Below are 19,096 nucleotides of genomic sequence, written 5' to 3'. Positions count from 1 at the left end.
TATAATATCGACTGCACTGAAATTATATAGTATCAAAAACAATAAACAATCTTAATATATACAGCATACTATCCAGACTCTTGGGGTTGACATACCAAAATATATGAAGTTTCTTTCTTTTTATTCTTTCTCTTTCTTTCTTTTCCTTCTGTCTTTTATATATACATTACAAAATTTAATGAATTTTTTCCTCAAACATATACTGTATACTAGACAATGTGTTGGATGTTTCACTTAGGTGATTCTTATACGTATTTTGAATTCACATGCTAGATGATGTTCTCAATATTGAATAAAAAGTTTATGCTGTTCTGTTCCTTAGATAAATTTGAATTGAAAATATAATAAATCACAGCTTAATATTTATCTCAATGAGCTTACAGACTTTGAAAAGAGAGTGGAATTTTTATTTGACATTATAATGCAGAAGAGTACATGAATTATTAGCCTAATTTTTTATATACACCTCACACAAAATATGGACATTTTACCTCAGAGGAAATGTACTATATATAATAAAAATGCATTTCCTCAAATGAAGTTTAGTGACTCAAGCTCAAGACTGCTTGCTTCAATTTTCATTTATTTTCCTTATGCTGTTATTCATAGCAGAAGAAAAAAAATCTCATAAGCAAAGACCATTAAATAAAAGTAACTTCACTGAAAAACCTGCGCTTAAGAAAGGATTATCTGATCTACAATTTGGGATTCTGCATGCTTTTAGAAGAATAAGCTCCAAATCTCAGGAAAGTGACATTTTACTAAATGCAAATAGTAATGTAAAGGCATTAAGGAAAATAGAGAATACCGTGAGTCAGAAACAGAGTACAGTGAGGTCTGAATATTCTTCTGACCAAGGAAAATAACTTTTTCTACCAGGAAAATAACTTTAAAATGCCAAATATTTACCATCAAAAATACAATTGGTATTTCATACATTTATTTATCAAAAAATAAGCATTTAACACCCGGGATGTGCAAAACACTGAATTGAGATGATGGTTTTGGCAAAATCAAGTATGGAAACCTTCTATTAATTGCCTGTAATTTCAGTATATCATCTTAGATCATTGGCAATATTGAAGGCAGTAGTACAGTACAGTTTGCAACAGTAACAGGACAATCATTGCATAAGACAGAAGGGCACTACATGAATTCTACATTAAGTATGTAACCAGATTGAATCGAATTTAACACCTTGCTCTTCAAAGTGTGTTCTATGTACCCTCAGGCCATCTATCTAACTTTTCCCACTGTAAGCTCCTTTATATGTTATATAGAACTAAGCTCATCTACATTTCAGAAGTGAATTAGACAATAAGAATTAAAGATTCTGAAATTTTGTTTGATTTAATCTGGTGATACTGGTGTCACATATTCATTGTTGCTATCACTAATCACAGCCACTCTCATTAATTTATGCCAACCTTTTCTACTTATATTCAAGTCCTTTTTATTTTTATAAATTGTGTTTTAACCCATATTGTAAACAGATATGGAAATGTTTTTCATTCTCACATTATTTGTTTCTATAGCCTGTCTTCATTTAAGATTGAACTTCAGTCTACTGGCCATAAGTCAAGATAATTAGATCAAACCTAACTACACTTGTGTATCTAATTATCCAACAGAAGACTTCAAATCTATAATTTAATCTTATAATGAACCCCACCATCACCATCACTATCACAACCTATTGCCACTTAATTAAAGCACATTCTCAAATTCTAAGTCTAGTTATGTTTCTTTCTGCCTAATTACCTCGATGGCATTCTCAATTTTGTGATCCCTTATTTTTAGCTTAGGCTAAGTCTTTTTACTCGGTCAGGTTGTGAATATCCCCATATAACTTTAATCTACATCAATCAAATAACCTATAGGCAACGCAACAGTGCAGATATGTATCTGACAATATTTATTGCTTATGTGTGCTACATGCAGTGCTGGATGACAGAGCAAAGAATCATGCATCCATTCAAAGTATGAATTACATAGATTCAAATATCCTTTAATCTGAAACATGATTTTGATAGTTATACAGAGAAGAGAGAGGATGGCCTAGAGTCCCTACAATCTTGAGTGCATCATAGAATCCTAAACGAAGGTACGGCCCAATTTCTATGTATTTCATCTTCATTACCCTCTAAACATTTTCTACCAGCTTTAACAGATATGTGAACATACTTGTAATGAGTTATTTCTACAAGATTTTCAATTAAAAAAAACAAATTCATCTGCTTTTCTTTTATTTTGCACTTCACGCTCACCAGAAGCAACCACTTTTTAATCTCTTTTAAGTAATTATTTTGGTATTTATAATCATGCCTGTAAAAACACATGCTGATGCTACCTCTTCAGATTTTTTTAGTTTTAGGGATGTGCTATTTACTCCTCGTATGCAACATGACAGTTTAGTTGTTTCCACACACACAGCCTTCCCTCAACCTCACTCACCACATATGCATACTTTCCCTATTCACCTGTCTTCAAAACAGTCATGTTGTAATTTTGTTGAGATCAACATTCATTGTTTACTTTGCTATGACTCTCTAAATTCTGTTCACATCAGAGCCATTCAGTTAACCACAATTAACCTTTCTTCTTACACCACTTTTTGTTTTCCTGAAAGTTAATCATTTGTATGATTTTTATTTACTTGGTATTCAATATTGTTTTTATTAAAGCAATAATAGCAACACCAAATCCTCAGCAATTATCTAATTACCTCTTAGAAGTTTAGACACATTATGTATTCCATCAATTAATATTCCTAAGTGAGTCTTTTCAGGACACTGTTATCCCACGTTTTTCAGATTTGCCAGCCTTCTCCATCTGTTGTACCATGGATCCTCCTTCACCATAATCTCAAACATAAACTATTTCTTTATCTCTTCATTTTTAAATCTTGTTTCTTGTGTCCCATTCCTTTCTTGTTGTTTTTTCCCCTTGTTTCAGTAGAGTACATCTTCTAGCAACTATGTTTTGGGGTTTTTCTTTTGTTTTTATTTTAGATCCGGTATATATTAAAATGATTTTACACTAACATATGTTTTGGTCAAAAATAGAATTTCAGATTTTAAATCTTTTCCTTCAAATTTTGAAGAAACTACACCTGAAAATTATATTTTCAATCTTACTATGAAAATAAAGTCATCTTTATTATGTTATTACATATAGATTATGTGTCCCAATTTGTCCAAGATTGTCCTTTAATGCCTGTTTTACAGCATAATTATTGCTAGTACCTGCTTTGATATCCAAGAGGTTCTGATTTACATAATAAATTATATGGTTACTCCATTTATCCTGACATTTTCTTCTCTGTGAAATTTTCTTTTTGTTTCATGTGCACTATAATTTAGTGATGATGTGCTTTGCTATCATTCATTGATCTAAGCATTGTCTTTCCCTTTTGAGAAATGTCCTTGCATATTTCAATGATGATTTTCTTCTCTTGGTTCTCTTTTCTATTTCTGAAGTTCTATTATTCCTATATAGGATTGGTCCCCAAATATTTGTGTTTTCTCTCCAGCTCCTTACCTATTTTTTGTTTTAAGCTATTTTCTAGGGGCTTTTTACAACTTTATTTTCAAAGTTCTCTGATAAACTTTTTTCTCTCCTTCTTTTATATTTTTAATGAAGAAGAGCTTAGAGTGCTTATGTATTCCCTGAATATTCATTTCTGAATCATATTATGTTCTTGTTCTATAATTGTAATAACATCTATTTCTCTAACATATTAATGCAAAATTTGAAGCTTTTTTTTTAACCTTGCGTAATTTTTTTTCCTGTAAATTGTGTTTTTTTTTCCTCTTTCTTTGGTGGTCCCTTTTTATGTGAACAATTTTCCTCAGGTGTCTGATAACATTTGATTGATTCCCTGTATTCAAGCATTGAAACCTCAAAAGGTGATTAACAGTTATGAGGGCTTGAGACTTAACTATGAACAATAAATATCTTGGCAAGGTGATTTTCCTGGCCCTTAACTTTGGAAAATACCAATATCAATACATTAGGAATGTCTTTTTGATCTACTCAGATATCAGAAAAGCCCAATTTTTTATTTATTGGGAAAAGGTATTGCTGCTCAGGTTCTAGAAACCAAGTTGGGAATGCTGATCAAAGTGGAGAGGGTGGTGTCAGTATGCGTATGTTCTAATCCATTAATTTCGGTGTATACTCCAATCTCAGCTAAGCATTTGCTATAATGTTATTAAGTCTGCCATCCAGCTGCACAAATGAGAGAAGGTTTTTGCTTCTTATTAAACTGACTTTTAACCACTTAACTTTATTTAAACTAACATGCCTGCAGACACATACTCTCAGAGATTCCTGGTATCACCAAATTTTATGGCTTAGGAGGACTGTAAAGTGTAAAATAGGTTAGTGATTGGCATCCCCATTGCCTGCTTGGGAATTGTTTTCCTTGGATCCATTCTGTCCTTGATCTTTTGCTCATCTGGTCTCGGGTTTCATAACTACACTGTTGACTTTTCTCTCATTCTTCATTTTCTCCTAGATATATGTTTTGAAAATAATTTCCATACTGTTGCATAGAGAGGTTTAAAAAAGAGCAAAACTTGATGTATCTGTTTAATATACCAGCTTTATCTAGATGCTCTATTTGGTTTATATTATTTTTTTATTTTTATTTTATTTTATTTTATTATTATTATACTTTAAGTTTTAGGGCACATGTGCACACTGTGCAGGTTAGTTACATATGTATACATGTGCCATGCTGGTGTGCTGCACCCATTAACTTGTCATTTAGCATTAGGTATATCTCCAAATGCTATCCCTCCCCGCTCCCCACACCCCACAACAGTCCCCCAAGTGTGATGTTCCCCTTCCTGTGTCCATGTGTTCTCGTTGTTCAATTCCCACCTATGAGTGAGAAGATGCGGTGTTTGGTTTTTTGTCCTTGCGATAGTTTGCTGAGAATGATGGTTTCCAGTTTCATCGATGTCCCTACAAAGGACATGAACTCATAATTTTTTGTGGCTGCATAGTATTCCATGGTGTATATGTGCCAGATTTTCTTAATCCAGTCTATCATTGTTGGACATTTGGGTTGGTTCCAAGTCTTTGCTATTATGAATAGTGCCGCAATAAACATACGTGTGCATGTGTCTTTATAGCAGCATGATTTATAATCCTTTGGGTATATACACAGTAATGGGATGGCTGGGTCAAATGGTATTTCTAGTTCTAGATCCCTGAGGAATCGCCACACTGACTTCCACAATGGTTGAAGTAGTTTACAGTCTCACCAACAGTGTAAAGGTGTTCCTATTTCTCCACATCCTCTCCAGCACCTGTTGTTTCCTGAACTTTTTAATGATCTCTGTTCTAACTGGTGTGAGATGGTATCTCATTGTGGTTTTGATTTGCATTTCTCTGATGGCCAGGGATGATGAGCATTTTTTCATGTGTCTTTTGGCTGCATAAATGTCTTCTTTTGAGATGTGTCTGTTCATATCCTTCACCCACTTTTTGATGGGGTTGTTTGTTTTTTTCTTGTAAATTTGTTTGAGTTCATTGTAGATTCTGGATATTAGCCCTTTGTCAGATGAGTAGGTTACAAAAATTTTCTCCCATTTTGTAGGTTGCCTGTTCACTCTGATGGCAGTTTCTTTTGCTGTGCAGAAGCTGTTTAGTTTAATTAGATCCCATTTATCAATTTTGGCTTTTGTTGCCATTGCTTTTGGTGGTTTAGACATGAAATCCTTGCCCATGCCTATGTCCTGAATGGTATTGCCTAGGTTTTCTTCTAGGGTTTTTATGGTTTTAGGTCTAACATTTAAGTCTTTAATCCATCCTGAATTAATTTTTGTATAAGGTGTAAGGAAGGGATGCTGTTTCAGCTTTCTACATATGGCTAGGCAGTTTTCCCAGCACCATTTATTAAATAGGGAATCCTTTCCCCATTGCTTGTTTTTGTCAGGTTTGTCAAAGATCATATGGTTGTAGATATGCGGCATTATTTCTGAGGGCTCTGTTCTGTTCCATTGATCTATATCTCTGTTTTGGTACCAGCACCATGCTGTTTTGGTTACTGTAGCCTTGTAGTATAGTTTGAAGTCAGGTAGCATGATGCCTCCAGCTTTGTTCTTTTGGCTTAGGATTGACTTGGTGATGTGAGCTCTTTTTTGTTTCCATATGAACTTTAAAGTAGTTTTTTCCAATTCTGTGAATAAAGTCTTAGGTAGCTTGATGGGGATGGCATTGAATCTATAAATTACCTTGGGCAGTATGGCCATTTTCACGGTATTGATTCTTCCTACCCATGAGTGTGGAATGTTCTTCCATTTGTTTGTGTCCTCTTTAATTTCGTTGAGCAGTGGTTTGTAGTTCTCCTTGAAGAGGTCCTTCACATCCCTTGTAAGTTGGATTCCTAGGTATTTTATTCTCTTTGAAGCAATTGTGAATGGGAGTTCACTCATGATTTGGCTGTCTGTTTGTCTCTTATTGGTGTATAAGAATGCTTGTGATTTTTGTACATTGATTTTGTATCCTGAGACTTTGCTGAAGTTGCCTATCAGCTTAAGGAGATTTTGGGCTGAGACAATGGGGTTTTCTAGATATACAATCATGTCGTCTGCAAACAGGGACAATTTGACTTCCTCTTTTCCTAATTGAATACCCTTTATTTCCTTCTCCTGCCTAATTGCCCTGGCCAGAACTTCCAACACTATGTTGAATAGGAGTGTTGAGAGAGGGCATCCCTGTCTTGTGCCAGTTTTCAAAGGGAATGCTTCCAGCTTTTGCCCATTCAGTATGATATTGGCTGCAGGTTTGTCATAGATAGCTCTTACTATTTTGAGATACGTCCCATCAATACCTAATTTATTGAGAATTTTTAGCATGAAGTGTTGTTGAATTTTGTCAAAGGCCTTTTCTGCATCTATTGAGATAATCATTGGTTTTTGTCTTTGGTTCTGTTTATATGCTGGATTACATTTATTGATTTGCATATATTGAACCAGCCTTGCATCCCAGGGATGAAGCCCACTTGATCATGGTGGATAAGCTTTTTGATGTGCTGCTGGATTCATTAATTTTTTGAAGGGTTTTTTGTGTCTCTATTTCCTTCAGTTCTGCTCTGATTTTAGTTATTTCTTGCCTTCTCCTAGCTTTTGGCCTGCCTTGCTAGATTGGGGAAGTTCTCCTAGATAATATCCTGCAGAGTGTTTTCCAACTTGGTTCCATTCTCCCCGTCACTTTCAGGTACACCAATCAGGTGTAGATTTGGTCTTTTCACATAGTCCCATATTTCTTGGAGGCTTTGTTTGTTTCTTTTTATTCTTTTTTCTCTAAACTTCCCTTCTCGCTTCATTTCATTCATTTCATCTTCCATCACTGATACCCTTTCTTCCAGTTGATCGCGTCGGCTCCTGAGGCTTCTGCATTCTTCACGTAGTTCTCGAGCCTTGGCTTTCAGCTCCATCAGCTCCTTTAAGCACTTGTCTGTATTGGTTATTCTAGTTATACATTCATCTAAATTTTTTTCAAAGTTTTTAACTTCTTTGCCTTTGGTTTGAATTTCCTCCTGTAGCTCGGAGTAGTTTGATCGTGTGAAGCCTTCTTCTCTCAACTCGTCAAAGTCATTCTCCGTCCAGCTTTGTTCTGTTGCTGGTGAGGAACTGAGTTCCTTTGGAGAAGGAGAGGCGCTCTGCTTTTTAGAGTTTCCAGTTTTTCTGCTCTGTTTTTTCCCCATCTTTGTGGTTTTATCTACTTTTGGTCTTTGATGATGGTGATGTACAGATGGGTTTTTGGTGTGGACGTCCTTTCTGTTTGTTAGTTTTCCTTCTAACAGACAGGACCCTCAGCTGCAGGTCTGTTGGAGTTTGCTAGAGGTCCACTCCAGACCCTGTTTGCCTGGGTATCAGCAGCGGTGACTGCAGAACAGCGGTGGCTGCAGAACAGCGGTGGCTGTAGAACAGCGGTGGCTGTAGAACAACGGTGGCTGTAGAACAGAGGATATTGGTGAACCGCAAATGCTGCTGCCTGATCGTTCCTCTGGAAGTATTGTCTCAGAGGAGTACCTGGCCGTGTGAGGTGTCAGTCTGCCCCTGCTGGGGGGTGCCTCCCAGTTAGGCTGCTCAGGGGTCAGGGACCCACTTGAGAAGGCAGTCTGCCCATTCTTAGATCTCCAGCTGCGTGCTGGGAGAACCACTACTCTCTTCAAACCTGTCAGACAGGGACATTTCAGTCTGCAAAGGTTACTGCTGTCTTTTTGTTTGTCTGTGCCCTGCCCCCAGAGGTGGAGCCTACAGAGGCAGGAAGGCCTCCTTGAGCTGTGGTGGGCTCTACCCAGTTCGAGCTTCTTGGCTGCTTTGTTTACCTAATGAAGCCTGGGCAATGGCAGGCGCCCATCCCCTAGCCGTGCTGCCACCTTGCAGTTTGATCTCAGACTGCTGTGCTAGCAATCAGCGAGACTCTGTGGGCGTAGGACCCTCTGAGCCATGTGTGGGATATAATCTCCTGGTGTGCCATTTTTTAAGCCCGTTGGTAAAGTGCAGTATTAGGGTGGGAGTGACCCAATTTTCCAGATGCCATCTGTCACCCCTTTCTTTTACTAGGAAAGGGAACTCCCTGACCCCTTGCGCTTCCTGAGTGAGGCAATGCCTCGCCCTGCTTCGCCTCACCCACAGTGCGCTGCATCCACTGTCCTGAACCCACTGTCTGGCACTCCCTAGTGAGATGAACCCAGTACCTCAGACGGAAATGCAGAAATCACCCATCTTCTGTGTCACTCACGCTGGGAGCTGTAGACTGGAGCTGTTCCTATTCAGCCGTCTTGGCTCCACCTCCTGGTTTATATTATTTTTAATCACCAATTTTGCTGATCATAAAGTCAGATGACAAAATACAAAATTTTAATTTTATTTCTAATCCGAATTTAAATTTTATGTTGAATACCCATTTAACCAATAGTGGAAAGTCTCATCTTTATGATTCCTAGTAAATTCATGGTTATTACTCTTATTGATTTGTTTTTCTTTGGTCTTTGATACCTGCAGATATCTCATCATAATTTCAGGAACTCTCAAAACCTGGAAATTATTAATGCCATATTTCTGTCACTATACACTGCACAGAATGATGATACTCTATCATCTACCACTTGCTAGGACTGTATGCCCCAAATCCTACATAGGATTTTAATTTACTGCTTTCACGTCATGCTTAGATGGGACAAGAACATCGGTAGAATTCCTGTAAAGTTTGCCACCTTCCCAGTTATTCAAAAAAGTAGGCACAGAATCTCTCTGACCTCAATTCCCCATATCTACCTGCTTTCAATTATTTTGCTGTTTCTTACTCCTATAGCCCAGATATTACTAATTCTCTAAGAAGAGAAAGGAAGGGAAATTAAGACAGATTCTTGACTTAGCATACAATTTTCCTAATATATTATTTAGCTTAGAGGCTAAGATTAAACTTATTTTATTCCAACTTTGTACCTCCCCTCACTGAGGTGCCAAGACAAGATTAGTTGAAATGGAGAAGAGCCTAATGTAAAATAAATTCCAAAGAAATATATATATGTATGTATACACACATTTTTATGATTAGTAGACAAAATGATAGCCAGCATTTCAGCTTTATTTGTCATACCTAATAATCATAACAATTTACGTACAATTAATATACATTTATATAATTTTTTTCCATTTAATATAATATCACTAGTAATGATACATCATTTTTATTTTCTTTATTTTTACTTCTGAGACAGGGTTTCATGCTGTCACCCAGGCTGGAATGCAGTGATCTCCTTGTCTCACTGCAAACTCCACCTGTCAGGCTGAGGTGATACTCCCATCTCAGCCTCTGCAGTAGCTGAGACTACAGGCGCACACCACTATGCCCGGCTATTTCGTGTAATTTTTTGTAGAGAAGAAGTTTGGCCATGTTGTCCAAGCTGGTCTCGAACTCCTAGCCTCAAGCAGTCCTTCTGCTTCAGCCTTCCAAAGTGCAGGGATTACAGGGGTGACTCACCATGCCGGGACATTATTTTTCTTTTCTGTTAATATTATTTTGATGAATAAAGTTAGTATACAAATTGTACACAAATTCTCTTTAAACTCTCCAAATATTTTGTTAAGATAAATTCGAGATGTAAAATTCCTGGATTAAAATTTAAAGCATAGATAATTTTTATTGAATACAACAAAATGATTTCAAGGTAGGTTTCACTAACTGACAATGTGGACAGCTTAAGAGAGTCCCTCTTTTACTATTTGCTCACAATAGCTTGTGAGAGTAAGGGAGACCATCTCAGAAATTTTAATCATTTCCTTACTTCAGGAAATATGCTGCTCATTGTGGTAGAAACTAGTTAGGCATAGTAGAAGGTTTAAAGAATATGAACAATCTGCAGAAATTCTTGCCCGCATCAGTGAAGCAAAATGCAAACCAAAAATCAGAACAGGCCACTGAAGATCACAATATAAAGATCAAACAAGGAAAAACAAACAAATAAATTAATGCAGGCATAAATATTCTTTGGGGATTTGCTCATGAGATTTAAAAATAAGGACAGATTTCTGTATGTGGTTGCCTCTGAGCTGAATATGGTAAATGAGGTTGAATATTTCTGCTCTAATTGACATTCGAAAGGCATAATCTTTTCTACCTTAACAATATAATCATGGCAGATGAAAGTGATTTTTAATTATCAGCATTCACATAAATAAGGTAAGAGCAAAAGCTCTTTGTGAAGTACTTGAGGCATATTTTAAATGTCATGAGAAGAGTTTGGAAGAAAATGTCTTAAAAGTCTCTGAGTAACTATCTGTTACTCTTAGGACTCTATTATTCATCAGTCCAATAATGAAAGGCGATGGGTTCCAGGACAACCATGCCAACAATTAATATCTATATTTATCTACAAGAGATGAGATAAATGAGAAATAATACCTAAGAGTAAGTGGAAACTGTCAGGGTCTTATACATTTAGTCTGATATTTTGTATTCGTTATATATAATCCAGGAACTTGGACCCAAGACTGATAATAAAAATCTCCTAATCATATCTGTGTGATTAGGATCTTTTATGTGACAGGTACTATTTTAAGTGCTTTATATATGATTACTTGTTTTAATTGTAAAGATATCCCTGTGAGGTGTATATAATTATTGTGCTCATTTTTTTAGGTGATGAAAATAGGCACACACAGTTAAGTAACTTGTGAAAACTCAAAGGTCTGATGAAAATCCAAAAGGCCTAGATTATCTGCTCAAGGCAGACCCCTACAGAAGAAATAACTATTTGGTACTAGTCTTAGTTCCTGGGCAATTAAATGATTTGTACAACAAAACCCTGTGACACGAGTTTACCTATAAAACAAATTTGCAGATGTACCCCTTAACCTAAATTAAGGGATATATATATAAAATTAAACAACAATTTTATGTATTTCTGTCTAGAATAGTGACAGCATTTTCTAGTAAGAGCTATGGTATAGTTATATTGGCATTTAGGTCTGGATAAATGTCTATCTTTACAGTGTAAACATTGACAATCATATGTCGGGTTAACAAATAATATCTATCTTGCTGGGGAACTGAATTAGGACCAGAGGAAATTCCTATTACATGAGTTGTAGAGTTCATCTGAGGCCAATACTATGCGGTTTTTATTTTTTATAGCCAACTATATATGAAAGGAAATGTTAATGTTTTGAGGAACACATTTTTAGAAAGTTTACTAGATTTTAAAATTTCTATAAATACACACACATATACAGGTCTAGATATTCAGCTTAACTCTCTTTTTATAGAAAAAGGCTATAATTTATTCATTTCAAATTTTGTAAGTCACCTCCAGCCAATAAAAGTTAGACCACATTTAACCAACCAGTTCCTAGAAATATGAGAATCTGTGGGGTCTGTGGGCAAGTTCATCTAAGGTGGAGGCAAGATGGTTCCATGCAGAAGATTCTCAAGAAATTTCCCTTGAGATGGTACATTTGGGTAATGTGTGCCCATGAAGTGTGTACAATTCCTAAGCTGAAAAAAAAAAACCAAGACAGATATCAGTTTGTGAGAGTGACTGAGAAACACAAATATCAGACTAAACAAAAACAGGACCAATTCTTTCCTGAAAACATTGTGAAAATGCTTCCCCATTGGTTGAATTCTACTAATAAGTGGAAGGGAAGATGATAGAGAATCATCTTCAATTTTAAGATGACAGATTTTAAGACAATAAGATGATAATAGATGATTTCTATCATCTTAAAATAGTACTACATTTACATACTAAATCTCTGAAGACTAAGACATCTCCAGAACATTTTTTTTCTCTAGCATAGAACCTGATGATGAGCAAAGAAGCCCCAAATCATCTATATCTGGGTATTCTTACTTTGGGCTTTACCTGTGATTAGAAGATAGGTGAAGAAGAAAGACACAGTACTTAGGTCTGTTCCCTTGGGTTATATCATTCTTACTAGAACCTAGACTTTCCAAAAGAAGTTCAACTAGATTATGAGAGCTGCCCTGAAAATGTAGAGCTGACCTCTTAAAATAACTTACTTCAGAATTATCATCATGCCAAACAAATTATCCTCGGCGCCAATGATGTGAGAAGTGAGCAGAAAGAGCAATGCAACAGGTTTTCTTTTCTGGCCATGCCAAGGTGGAAGGTGATCTTAATTGAAGAAAGAATGGTCAAAGTGGATATGTGCAGTTTCAGAAGTACAGCTATATAACATCCGCTATGCCTTGTCCGATAACACTCTCCTTAATCCAGGCTCTCACGTGGATTGACCTTCCTATATTATAATCCTCCACCTGTCTTTCCTTTACAGAATTAATCCCAAATTAAGTATTTCAAATATCTAATATAGTTGTGTTAGAAAAAGAAATTCTCGAGTTCTGAGATTATGGAATATCCTGAAAGAACGCTAAAGCAACTATACCCCTTAGAGAAAGATCATTATCAACTTGTAGAAAACTAATCCTATAGTGTGGTGAGAATTTTTGGCAGTCATATTGCACCACTCTCATACTTTTAACAATGCATTTATGAGAACCACCTACAATAAAAAAATGGCAATAAGATTAGCAACTAGTGTTATTTGTTATATTTTCCATTCCCATATTATTTGCTAATGTAAAAAAATGCTAAGCATTATTTATCCATATAAAATAAACAACTTCTAAGGTTTTTTTTTTTCAGTTTATCTTTCTTGTTTAGAGGAAACTAACATAAGTGATTTTTGCAGACCTTTTCAAGGAAATTTAGATACAATCCCTCACATATTCCACAAAACAACTTCATATGACAGATATCATTATCCCTTATTACGGTGGAAGAAAATGAAACTTGGAGAATGATGGTCCAATGGTCAAAGGGTAGTGGGCAGAACCATCATACCAAGTTGCACTAGGCTAAATTTAAAATCTTTGTTTAAAATCACTGTCTTATATGTATTCTGCTTATATGGATACATAGTACAAATTGAACATAAATTATTTTTAATAATTTATTTTCACCCTGTAACAGTAGCACAGTTATCTATTATGCTGTATTATTTATATTTATTTCAAATAATCAGCTATTGGTGAGAAAATGGCTTTCAGATGAGTTGTTAAGTTTAAATGTCAAATAAAGGCAGATTAAAGCATTTTTGGTTTGATAAAATATTTTAATGTGGTTTAATTAAGTTCTTATTATGATTTCACTTCAGTGTTTTCATGACATGAAAATAGTTTAGCCATCACTCTATGCAGATGTTCATGAATTATTGATCTAATCTCTGTTTAACCAAAATCACATTGTTCCATTTTTTTCATAAATGGTGTATATTATGTAAAAACACAAAGAACTCGATTATTCATGAATTTGAATGATGCTTTAAAAATAAACCAACATTCCTTAAAATAATTTCAAACAATGTTCAGTTACATGAGCGTTATTTAACTTCTAAAAATACATGTAATGGTCATGATTATTAGATATAATTTGTACGTTAAAAACAACACAATGACTACAGAACAAAAAGATTTGATTATTGAATTGAATAAATTGTACTCAGGCTATCAGATATTAATTTATCAGACCTCCCTTCCAGTAAATCTGTATATAAACCTCTAAGGTGGAATGCAATGAATTTTTATCTTGAATTTATTTTATTTAAAGTGAACTGTGCAAATGTTAAAATTGGACCGCTATAAAATGTTAACTTTGAGCCTGAGCCATACATCTATTTTGAGAAGGCAAAAATTGGTTTTCTTGTAAACTTTTGTTCCGCTTGAAGTCCTCAAGAATATTCAAGGACAAAAATGTGTCTCTTTAATTTAAAAGGGTATCTATTTTTACATGCATGTGAAATGTTGCATGCAGCTTTTCTACCTAATTCAATCCCTTGGTATGCTGCAAAATCGGTTTAAAAACTTTCTTTCTTTATATCATGGCTGAAGATTGTTTTCAAACAAAATCTCCTGAAAGGAGAATGTAAGTATTTAGGAGAAGGAAAAAGCACTGGTTAGTTGGTTGAATAAGAAATACATATAAGTGTGACATACTGCTCCGTCATGTTATTTAGGTGGAAAAATGATGAATATATGATGCTTCTTTTCCTTTCAAGGCAATGCTATGTCTTATCAACAAATACTTACCAGCATGTACATTGCTGCTCAGAAACACATTTGATGATGGATCAGAAGTTTCCTCCTATTTAATGTGGTGATAAAAATAACTTCTAAGTAATTCAGTTCACAGAACCATGAAGGACTGGGTTTGAGTTTCTGCTTTGAATACCATAAAGTGATGAACACAGAGACTGAGAAAAAAAGAGGAGGAGAAGGAGTGGAAGGATAAATGTATGTAAGAAAAAAAGAAGCAAATAAATATTATAGCTGATTCTTTCTTCATAAGGAGTGTTATTGCTTTTATGAACACACTCTCTGAGAGCTATCTTTTATTAAGAACCTATTATCCATCATGTGATTTAAGTAAATTATCACATTTAAATATCACATTTAAATATCACCACTGTGTTCTTCATATAGAAGACCTGATAATCAAAACTTAAGTAATTTGTTCCTGATTATGGAACTTGGGTACAAGCATGCTTCCTAAACTCATTATTTTCCCATCACTTTAGTTTTGTATCCTGTTGCTTTGAGTCATGAGCTGCATTGATTTGTTCTTTGGTCTTGGGTTTACGAATTCAAATATGTGGGTACTATGGCTCAATTTAAATGCCACATTTTCAGTGAAACATCCCCTGATCTTCCAAGTTGAGAAAATTCTTTTATTTCAGAGCACAGTTCTCAGTTAAGGTCCTCCTTGCACTGTTCCTTGACATAATGTTAATTTTGTAAATATCTTTACTCAATTGTAACTATTTGAGGGCTGTACACTTGTTGTCTCATTTCTAAATTCCCTACATCTTTACGAATGTGAAATATGTAATAAGAACTGAGAAAATGACCCATTTATAAATGAAAGGATAAAAGAGGGGGAGTAGCATTATAGCATTAGTTATTAGTACATCTGTTAATTAAATGTCTTTGAAATAGTTGATCATAGATTCTTTAACTTCAACGTTCAAAGGATTCCATTTTGTACTGACATCCTGATTTTCAAAATTTTTTAATAACCTTAATTTTTGCATAAACTATGCATATTTAAATAAAACATTTTTTTCTAATACCAAATATTTTTTACTATACATCAAAATCAGAGACTCAAATTGTTCATATTTGTTAACTTTAAAAGAGGATCATGAACTCCAGTAAAACTGACAGTTTGCTACTTCCAAAGGTTGTCATTTGCATACAGACTTATTTATTTTGATTTAACTGTTATAGATAGAGCATGTAATAATAATACAGTGCCCAGTGTTGTCAAGTATAATTTGCACAAAGATTTGTAAATATTTCCAGGCAATTAAATTTGAGAGCTTTAATTTTCTGATCAATAAAATGAAAATACTTTCTGCCTCAGTGCCATATATTTTAGGTATTTATATGTAAAATATATGTATGCTTATGTATGTTAAGAAATATAACTATTATTATACATATATAGTTTATAAGAAAATAATATTTTCACTAGATGAAAATAGAAAGTTATTATTTATAAGATCTAGTTTTTCTTTTTTTTTTTTTTCAGACAGGGTCTTGTTCTGTTGCCCAGGCTAGAGTACAGTGGTGCAATCTCGGCTCACTGCAACCTCCACCTCCTGGGTTCAAATGATCCTCATGCCTCAGCCTCCCAAGTAACTGGGACTACAGGTGTGCACCACCACACTTGGCTAATTTTTGTGTTTTTAGGAGAGATGGCATTTCACCATGCTGGCCAGGCTTTAGATCTAGTTTTTCTTCTCTGTCTGCATAGAATGTAACAAACATATCTGAACCTGTAAAAAAAAAATAAAAACCTTTTGAAAGTAGAAACTTTTTGAAGTAGAATAAAGGCAACTTTTCTGCGTGAAATAAGGAAAGAAAGACTAGGTTACACATAAAAATAGCCCACAATAAAAAACAGCAACAACACTTTCTTCAGCATCTACTATTTGTACCTACTGCTATAGGTAATAGAAAAATAAAATTCTATTTAACACTGTTTCAATATTGGAGAGTATACTAAATATACAGTATAGTAAGGCCAAGTTACTAGTAACAACTACTGATTTTATGATATAAAATAGTGGTGTAAATAGTACTAAGGGAATATAAAGGAGCACTAACTGCCTATAGATGGGACAGGGAAGTTGAGAAAAATTAGGGAACGCTTCATGGATGCGAACGGCATATCTGTGAAGAATCACTGAGAATCATCTTGACTATGAACTTAAAGCATTGGTGAGAATTTTTCAGTCATCCAAAAATGGAAATGACATTCCAGACTTAATAAGAAACAGGAGAGAGATCAAAAAGGCATGATAGTACAATACATTGTGCTTTGGGGAAATGACACCAACTATTTTTCACATAGAAGATACTCCTCTACAATTGCATTTGCTTTACAAATACTGATTTATCAGCCAGAAAATATCAGGTTCTAGATGGGCAAATTGCAAATTATTTCTCATTTTGAAAATTCAACCATTTCAGGGAGAGAAATTCTGAAATGTTTAAATTAATTGAACTAAATCAAAATGGAACTAAATCAAAATATATAAAATGGCAGTTATGATTATATTAAGTTGTCAAACGACTTCATATAAATGGATATACTAAGTAATGATAAGGGCTGTCATAGAATGAATTAATGTCCACTAAACATTCTTTTCTGTGACCAATCAGAGAAAAAGAACATTTTGTAATAAAAGGTTCTGGTGGCTTACTGTTACAAACTACATTAGATGTGAAGGAGTGGTGTTTTTAAAATACTGAGAGAAAAAACATCAACTTAGAATTCTACACTCAAATTATTTTAAGAAATTTAACTGACATAAAACAAATACATTTTAAGAAAAGCAAAAGCTGTAAAGCTGAGGAAATTTACTGTCAGTAGATAGACTTGCACTAAAAAAAAAAAAGAAGAGGAAAGAAAAATCAAGGTAGATTTTTTCGCCAGATTAAAATTTGGGTCTCAACAAAGGAATAAAGAACGATGAACATGGCAAAAATATCAGAAAATATAAAACATTTTTCTAATCATTAATGCAAATGTAGCAATATATTTAGGGTTTATACATATACATACACACATATATACACACACATATACATATATACACTATATATACACATATGCTCATATATATACTACATATATACTTATATATACTATATATACATATATACTACATATATACTTATATATACTATATATACATATATACTTATACATATATGGAAATTATATGTCACCAACAGTATAATAGAAGTCAATGAGAAATTGATGTGTATATTTGCAAGATTTTCACACTATAAATAAAGTTGTATATTATTCAAACTTGACTGTGATGAGTTAACAATATAGGATGTAAGTTTTAAAGAAATAAAGAAGTATAGCTAATAAGAAAAAGGTGGTTATAAAGCGCAATCACAATATTTATTTAAATAAAAGGACACAGAAAAAGTGGGAAGTACAGAAACAGATTAAACAATTGAAAATTAAATGGCAAAATGGACAAATTTTGCTGAATTACCTTGGTAATTATATTAATTTTAAATGTTTTGAGGACTTCAATTGAAGTCACAGAGTGTAAGAAGGATAAAAACAAAATTCATGGTAAATATAGACAAAATTCTGCATTAATAAAGAAGACTTGAATAACATTACTAACCAACTTAAAGTCCATTTTTTATAGAACATTCTACATAATATTATAATAGTGGTTCATAGTCTATCTAAATACACATGGAATATTCATAAATACAACAGAACTTATTGGCCACAAAACACATTTTAGTAATTTAAAGTTATTGAAATCTTAAAAAGGAATGTTCTTTAATGATGAAGAAACTAATCTATTAATCAATGACAAAAATTACTAAGTCCACAAATATGTGGATATTAACAAACTTAAAAAGAGGTCAAGAAAAGAAATATCGGCCGGGCGTGGTGGCTCACGCCTGTAGTCCCAGCACTTTAGGAGGCCGAGGCGGGTGGATCACGAGATCAGGAGATCGAGATCATCCTAGCTAACACGGTGAAACCCCGTCTCTACTAAAAATACAAAAAGCAATTAGCCAGGCGCAGTGGCGGGCGCCTATAGTCCCAGCTACTTGGGAGGCTGAGGCAGGAGAATGGCGTGAACCCAGGAGGCGGAGCTTGCAGTGAGCCGAGATAGCGCCACTGCACTCCTGCCTGGGCGACAGAGCGAGACTCTGTCTCAAAAAAAAAAAAAAAAAAAAAAAAGAAAAGAAAAGAAATATCAATAGAAAGCAGAAAATATTTTCAATTGAAGAAAAATATTTTAAAAATCAGAATTTATGAGATGCATCTGAAACAGGGTTTAGTTGTAAATTTATAAATTTACTTGTGTATTTAACATGAAGGGTTAATGATCAAATTAATGATCTAAATTTTTTACCAGAACAAAAAAGCTAAACTCATATTAACTATAATCAGGAAAATATTAATAATAGGTGAAATTAGTAAAATAGAGACACAAGC

The sequence above is a fragment of the Gorilla gorilla genome, chromosome 9 (assembly GCF_029281585.2).
Source record: "Gorilla gorilla gorilla isolate KB3781 chromosome 9, NHGRI_mGorGor1-v2.1_pri, whole genome shotgun sequence".
Lineage (NCBI taxonomy): Eukaryota > Metazoa > Chordata > Mammalia > Primates > Hominidae > Gorilla > Gorilla gorilla.
Note: the sequence above shows the minus strand (reverse complement) of the source record.